The following is a 7,773-nucleotide window of genomic DNA, read 5'->3' on the forward strand; positions in this document are numbered from 1 at the left end:
AAACCCACGTACGGAGCAGGAGATGGCATACAACTCCGCACATACAGCCACTAGATCGGTTGTGGAGCAAGCATTTGGTCTTTTAAAGGCCAGATTCCGGTGCCTAGATCGGTCTGGTTGTGCTCTAATGTATGCTCCATCCACTGTGTGTGATATCATAGCTCTGTGCGTGGTGTTCCATAACATCGCCATTAGGAGTGGGGTTCCTTGGGTGGAGGAGGCCGAGGTTGCTGTCCAGGAGGTGTTAGATGCTGACCCCAGCCCTCCAGAATCAGTTGATGCTGTGTCTTTCAAGCAATATGTCCTGGACACCTACTTGTCTTGTAAGTGTTTTTGTAATGTTTTTTAAAAATACAACATACATAGCTAATAAGTTTATAATTATACAATTTATTTACACAACAAAAACACATCAAACAAAATTATTTTTTTTACGGGGCCTCTTTGCTGGTATAATGGTTGCATCGCATCGGGGATGAGTCTGGTTTCTGGTAACCCGTGATATAGAAGGCAACAGTGGGGAGGAAGCAGAGGCCAGTGGAGCAGCAGTGAGTGACTGTGCAGCAGCCGACGATTGTGTGGCACGGGGTGCACGGGTGGCAGATGGGGCAGAAATGGCAGATGGGGCAGAGATGGCAGAGATGATAGATGGGGCAGATATGGTAGAGGGGGCAGATGGGGCAGAGGGGGCAGAGATGGTAGATGGGGCAGAGATGGTAGATGGGGCAGATATGGTAGAGGGGGCAGAGATGGTAGAGGGGGCAGATGGGGCAGAGGGGGCAGAGATGGTAGATGGGGCAGATATGGCAGATGGGGCAGAGATGGCAGATGGGGTAGAGGGGGCAGATGGGGTAGAGGGGGCAGAGATGGTAGATGGGGCAGAGATGGTAGAGGGGGCAGATGGGGCAGAGGGGGCAGAGATGGTAGATGGGGCAGATATGGCAGATGGGGCAGAGATGGCAGATGGGGTAGAGGGGGCAGATATGGTAGAGGGGGCAGAGATGGTAGAGGGGGCAGATGGGGCAGAGGGGGCAGAGATGGCAGAGGGGGCAGAGATGGCAGATGGGGCAGAAGGGGCAGATGGCGGTAAATAATAGTTGTATTGCTGATTAGAATGTGAATATGGTTCAATGTCAACACATGGGTTGGTTTGAAAATGATGGCGATGCATTTGGGGTCTTAGACTAGAACCAATAGAACCTTGAGAGTGGAGTTGTTCAATATGTGAAGACGAGTGCGCACAAGGCCTACTTGTGGAACGATAATCGGGTGAAGTGTAGTATGATTGATACATGGGACTAAGAGATGGAGAGAAAGAAGTAGGAGAAGATTCCTGTGATATGCATGATTGGGGATTGGTGATATACACTGCAATAAGGTCAGTGAGACGGGTAAGGGTAGTGTTGATGGATGAAAGGTTTAAGTCCATTGTGTTCTCTATACGGGTGAGGCTACTGTGTAAAGTGTGCTCCATATGGGTGAGGGTTGTGGCAATATCTGTGGTATTGGACTGAATAGTGGCATTTGTGTCTCTAATACTGTGATAGCATGCGTGCAGTGATTCCCGTTCACTGACTTCTGGCTCCTCACTCATCTGATGCTCTTCCACATCACGTGGCTCCTCCACCAGCTCATCCTCTGAAATGTCTTCCGCTGTATTGGGCCCTACAAGGGGAAAAAATTAAATAAATAATGCCGTCCTTAGGTAATTTGTGTGAATTTATATATTTATATATATGTGTGTGTATATACCTGTAGCTGTGATAGGCTCGCTGGCGGGTGGGCTATGTCCGGTGTCAATGCGGCCCACACCTTGAACCATCTCCGCATCCAAAGAGGCCAATGCCCTGGTCTCCAATGCAGTCAATTCCAGCTTTGCTGGAGGTCCACCACCTGTCATTCTTGCATGTCTTCTGTGTTCAGAAATTTTATCTTTTAGGCGGCGTTTAAAGTCTTGCCACCTGTGTGTAAAATAGACACATTAGCAGGATAATATTATCCACAAAATCTGGACACATTTAACCAATTTTTGTACGCTTCAATACTTACCTTTTCTGGACCTCATTAACCTTGCGTCTGACTGGAGCCACGGCATTGACCTCATTTGTAATTTATTCCCATAGTCTTGCTTTTGATGGTGCAGAGAGTGGACGCGGAGTGGAGTGGAGCCTATCAACAGCCAATTCGACCAAAATGTCGATTTCATTTTTTGTGAAATTGGGCTGGCGTGTTTTTGTAGCAGCAGCAGCAGATGATGAGCCGGATGGCTCATTGGAGTCTTGTTCAGACATGTTCAGGTTCTCCTGTAGAAAAGAAAGTGCAATTATTCCATTTCCTATGACACTATCTATGTCAGGTAGCAGACCTAGTGCCATGTTACTTACCCCAAAATGGAGCAAGGTTCTCCTGTTTTTTATGCTTGTTTTTTTAAGTGAGCGCAATCTAAAAAAGGAAAAAAGAAAGTGCAATTATTCCATTTCCTACGACGCTATCTATGTCAGGTAGCAGACCTAGGCCCATGTTACTTACCTCAATATCTGCCAATATCAACCATTTCCTGACAGCAACAACTTTGAAAAGCCATGCAGAAATTGTCAGGGCGAACTATCGCATGCTGTATGCGATTTTATAGTGGTGCGTACGCGCCAGAACGCTAGGCACGTTTAAGCAGTGATTGACAGGTCAGTCAGCCATCTTAGTACAGGTTCCGTGATGGACGTGCAGATGCACCGACGTGCACTGAGAACCAATCGGTAAGCAGGATATTAAACTGTCATTTCTGAGAGAAAATGAGGTCTGCAGTATTCTCACGTACCGAACTGCGGGTGCTGACAGCAACGATGGTCCGTTGTTTTGAGCCCGCAGGGAGGTACGTGGGAAATGATGAGAAAGTGCAGGCATACAGAGCTGTGCGCAGACGTCTGAGTATGCAGGTTGGTACCCGCCGCTCCATCGTGCAGTTGCAACGCCGATGAAGTGATCTGCGGAGACGGCAGCCCGACCTTCTTGCAGATTTGAGGGCTGAAATTCTTGCTAGTAAGTCGTGCTCAAACACTAAATAATATGGCAATGTAATTTTTTCTTCTCACAGGAAATATGGACAGAAAAGGCCTATTTTCTGACCATTCTCATACTAAACGTATGAATAATGTTAGTCTTATTTGCGATTATTCTGATTATGTCCTATTATATATATGTTAAAAATTTAAGTGTACATTTTTTTACAAATTTAATGTTATTGACATGAGTACCATTTTAGCATTCAAAGCTACCATTCGCTGCATGTATGTATGTATTCGCTGTGTATGGTGAATACATTACAAAAATACACATAAGATAACACATCATGGTCTCCAACAGAACGCCAACACAGCTCCGAACACCACCGCCAACATCAACAGGTGGTCACACCGGAGGCGCCAGGTGGTAGCCAACAGCAACAGGTGCAGTCAGCGGTGATGGAGGATTCGCTGCAGTCCGCTGACCTGGCAGCATCACTTCTGCTATTCCAGAGCCAACCAGAATCCACCTCTCAGCAACCACAAGTGCTGGTTGAGGAAAGTAAGTACATTACATGGTAATTTTCGTATACTTTAGTTGTGTTTTTTTTTTTTCAAGATATGATTTTTGGATTTTTTTGGGTAGAACATGACAAACAGTTTTCACTGGCCATTCACAGTACAAGGCATCCTAAGTTCCCACAATGGGAAAAATGTCCTCCCACCAATTCTTGTCTTGTGCGCAGGCCAACTCAGCTGGCAGGCTTTAAAAATGCACCCTAGAGGGTGAGATTCTCCTTGGCTAAATTTTGCAGAAAGTTAATGTATACAACAAAACAATATAATACTAATATAATACTTCGTATTACTTGTGTCTCCCCCTTCCCTTTAGGTGGTAAGCTCTCATGCGCATGGCCCTCTTTTGTTGTGTGCTCCTTTTACAGTACCTTCACCCTCTTGGCCTTTTTCGATAGGACTGTTTTCCCTGTTTTCTTAAGCTTAGGCCTTCTTCTTGCTGATTTCTACCATCCCTTTCACTATCTGTCAGAGATAATCTGATTTATGGTTTACCCTGTCACCTGTCTTTGTATCATGTTGTGTCTTGGTTCTGTTTTCAGTATATGTTATGTACTCCTACATTTATAAAAATTTAATGAATGGGGCCAGTATTTGGGTAACATTCATTTATGCACTATACCGAGCTTACAAAATGCAAAGGTACAAGAACCGACAGCTAGCATTTCACCACATTGAAATGTATTAAGAGTGCATTCACTAAATTGTTGTCTTTCATTTTTTGCAGCTGATGAGGAGTCAATGGGTCCTCCAAGGCACAGCCAGAGGCTTCTGGGTGAATTAAAAAAACAAGAAAAAAAATATAAAAAGCATAAAGAAAAAGAAAAAAAATGTAAACAAAAAATAAAATATCTAAAAAACAAATGTTAAATACCCTTTATTGATTATTTTTTTTTCGTGTTTCTTACTTAACATTTGTTAATAGTTTTAGTTTATAAATTAAAATATTTTTGTTACAAGAAAAACTGGTATATGTGTGATTTCATTGAACTAATTTACGTATTAGCATTATACACTTAGGTAAAGCTGTTGTTTAAAAGCCAATGGAGAAGAGGCCAACCAATAGGGTCACACCTCACATCCGGGATATAATGTGATAAGGCCCAAAGAAATAACAGTTAGGTACGACATAACCTCTTTCTAAAACATATACTGAAAACAGAACCAAGACACAACCTGATACACAGGGAAAACAGGGCTAGCGGCATAACCTCATTGGTGTTATATAGGTTAAAAAAGTCATAAAAAAATTCCTTCAGCAAAAGACACTTAACGAATAAAATTGGATCATTGTTTCTTTACAAAATAATAAGCTTCCACTCTTTTTCTATGCTGAAAACTCTGATCTTAAACAGACCAGAGATGTACTTTGTGTTTCAACAAAAGAAGGTTGTACTATAATTTACACCTATCATATAACAATTGGATGAGAAAGTATTTAGGCGTATCCTGATCCTTTTGAGTCTCCTGGATGCAATGGACAAGTCGAAGAAGTCTGTGCAAGTCTTTGTTGAAAATTTCTGGATTGAAAACATAGGTTCTTTGAATAACTACCGTATATACTCGTGTATAAGCCGAGTTTTTCAGCACATTTTTGTATGCTGAAAAAGGCCCCTCGGCTTATACACGAGTGAACTTACCTGGTGTCCGGTCCCTGAGCTGTTAACTCTCTCTCTCAGCCCCGCAGTGGAACGCATGTGCGTTCCACTGACAGGAAGTTTTGCATTTGTAACAGAAATGCCGAACTTCCTGTATGTGGAACGCACATGCATTCCACTGCGGGGCTGAGAGAGAGAGAGATGTCAGGACTAACGCGGGAATACAGCTGCTGCTGAACTGATTGAAGAATCAGAGCATACATGAAGGACCAGTAAGTTCATTCTTCTTCTTGAATCTCTGGGGATGTTGTTGTGGATCTGTGGGGTGACACCTCTGTCACAAAGGATTACGCATTAAAAAGGAATACCCCAGGGTTGGCTACCAGCGCATCTGAATGGTACTGTACTATGTGTTATGTTACATGTGTAACTTAATCCTTGCTTAAAATCTTTCTTGGTGCTTTGCATTAATAAACTTATGTATTCTTTACTTTCTTAAATGTGAAAATATTTTTACATTTCCATGGTACTGGAGGTGAATGATAGGCTGCAGTTAGCCTGGTAAGATGTGATCTGGTGCAGTGTGTGTTTGCTGGTTAACCCTGGTTACACACTCCAAAAGTTGACCCAGATAAAGAGCCTGTGGGTTCCTTGTTATGGTGACAGCACCCTACATTGATTTTTGCTTTACCATTATCAGTAGCTGCTGCATTTCCTACCCTAGGCTTATACTCGAGTCAATAAGTTTTCCCAGTTTTTGGTGGTAAAATTAGGTGCCTCGGCTTATATTCGGGTCGACTTATACTCGAGTATATACGGTACTTCATTTCTGTTCATATTCTTTTCCTTCCAGCTGACACCAAAGGCTTATATAATATAATATATATATAATATAATACATATGACATAATAAAAACACATCAAATATACATGATATACTGATATATGATATACGATAAAACACTGTAAATATTCCAATATTACGAAATTTTAATCATCAAAAATAAAACATCTTGACAGGGTAAACAAAGTAGCATAACAAGGAGAATATATATACGGTTATTTGCAACCAGCACCATGATTCAACAATTGAGAGATACACCAATGATGTTACTATGCACTAAACAGCGTAGCGTTCGCTTCTGCACGTTATGCAAGTATGTGCCGGCGTGTTTGGACGTGAACGGGTAGAATAGGAAGACTTGCGCCGCAAGTCATGAAGCTGCGTATGTGAGAATATGCAGCTGAATGACTTCGGCCGTTCGCAGTCACAAAGTACGTACATTAGTGCACGTACGTACGCTGCGCTCATTTTGCGTCCCTTAATGACTCAGGCCCTTCATGTTCATCGATAGCATCATCCTATGTCTATCAATAATGTCATATACAATCTCCTTCAGCTTGCGTTAATATACACACTTCTAATAATGTCATCAGTTCTTTTCATCAACACTTGTGGGCGGGCTATTGTCTGTTCATTCTTTCCAGTCTCCCAATACTCATATTTAACAGTGATCGGCTTGCAAAGCATTGGGAGACTTCAGACTAAGGGACCTAGGTGTTGTACTTTTCCCCTAGTGACCTCCCACCCATAATTCGGGTACCTCAAGAATATTTAGTGGAAAGAGAACTAGTCCTACTTGATATAATCACTGAGGTATGTGAGAGCACACCCAGCACTTTGTTTGGTCTAAAACCTTACCCTCCCAAGAATGATAATCATTCTCAAGGATGCCTGCTCAAGTCCGAATATTACTGGACTGGCATCGCTGGGTGTACCTCTTTTTTTAACTATGGGGTCACCGTACTTACGGACGTAATGCTACTCAGACAATAGCCCCTCCCACTTTCTCCAAGCTCCAAGGTTTCCAAATTTTCCTTTACCCCTGAATTGAATAGAGTAATTGGCTGGACCGATTATGCTACTAACTTCTCCTTCATCCCCAATACCTCCTTATCATTACCTGAACCAGCCTCTGTCACCTGCTAATAATCAATAGAATTAACCGTCCTGAGAAGAGAATGAAATGAGAGAACACAAAACAGGAAAAACTACAACTTCATGCTGGACAACAGTCTTAGCCTTTGGCTCAGGTACTACTAACTGCATTCGAGGCCTTCCAGAACAGACTCATGAGTGCCTTTGGACCCTTCTCTGAGTGTTGGCCCCTCTGCAGTGGGTGGAATGGGCACCAGTGTGTCTCTGCTACCCTTGAAGCCATGATGCTGGTAGCCTACACCTGGTACCTGTCTGTCAAATAACCTAAGCCTAAGAAATTTCTTTTCCACAACTTACTCTCCCGATCCAACATCCTGACAGTTAGTGTGACCTTTCAGGAAACAGTGTTTTGGACGTTCTCGGTTGCTGTCTCACTATTTACCTTCTCTCAAGGTCTAACCTAGCCTCCCAGTTACAATCTCATCTCACGAGGGGTCAAGAACATTTCAAAAACTGACAGGTTAGGAGTCTGCCCAGGAGTGATCTTTTGGTAGTGGGAAAGGACTAGTGGCCGAAGCTATCAGTCACTTCAATCAAGTTCCAACTCTTATGCTATTCAATTCATTCTACCGAGTACCGTTACTTTATGTTCACACTGGTT

This window comes from Mixophyes fleayi, chromosome 4 (genome assembly GCF_038048845.1).
Source record: "Mixophyes fleayi isolate aMixFle1 chromosome 4, aMixFle1.hap1, whole genome shotgun sequence".
In the NCBI taxonomy this organism is placed as follows: domain Eukaryota; kingdom Metazoa; phylum Chordata; class Amphibia; order Anura; family Limnodynastidae; genus Mixophyes; species Mixophyes fleayi.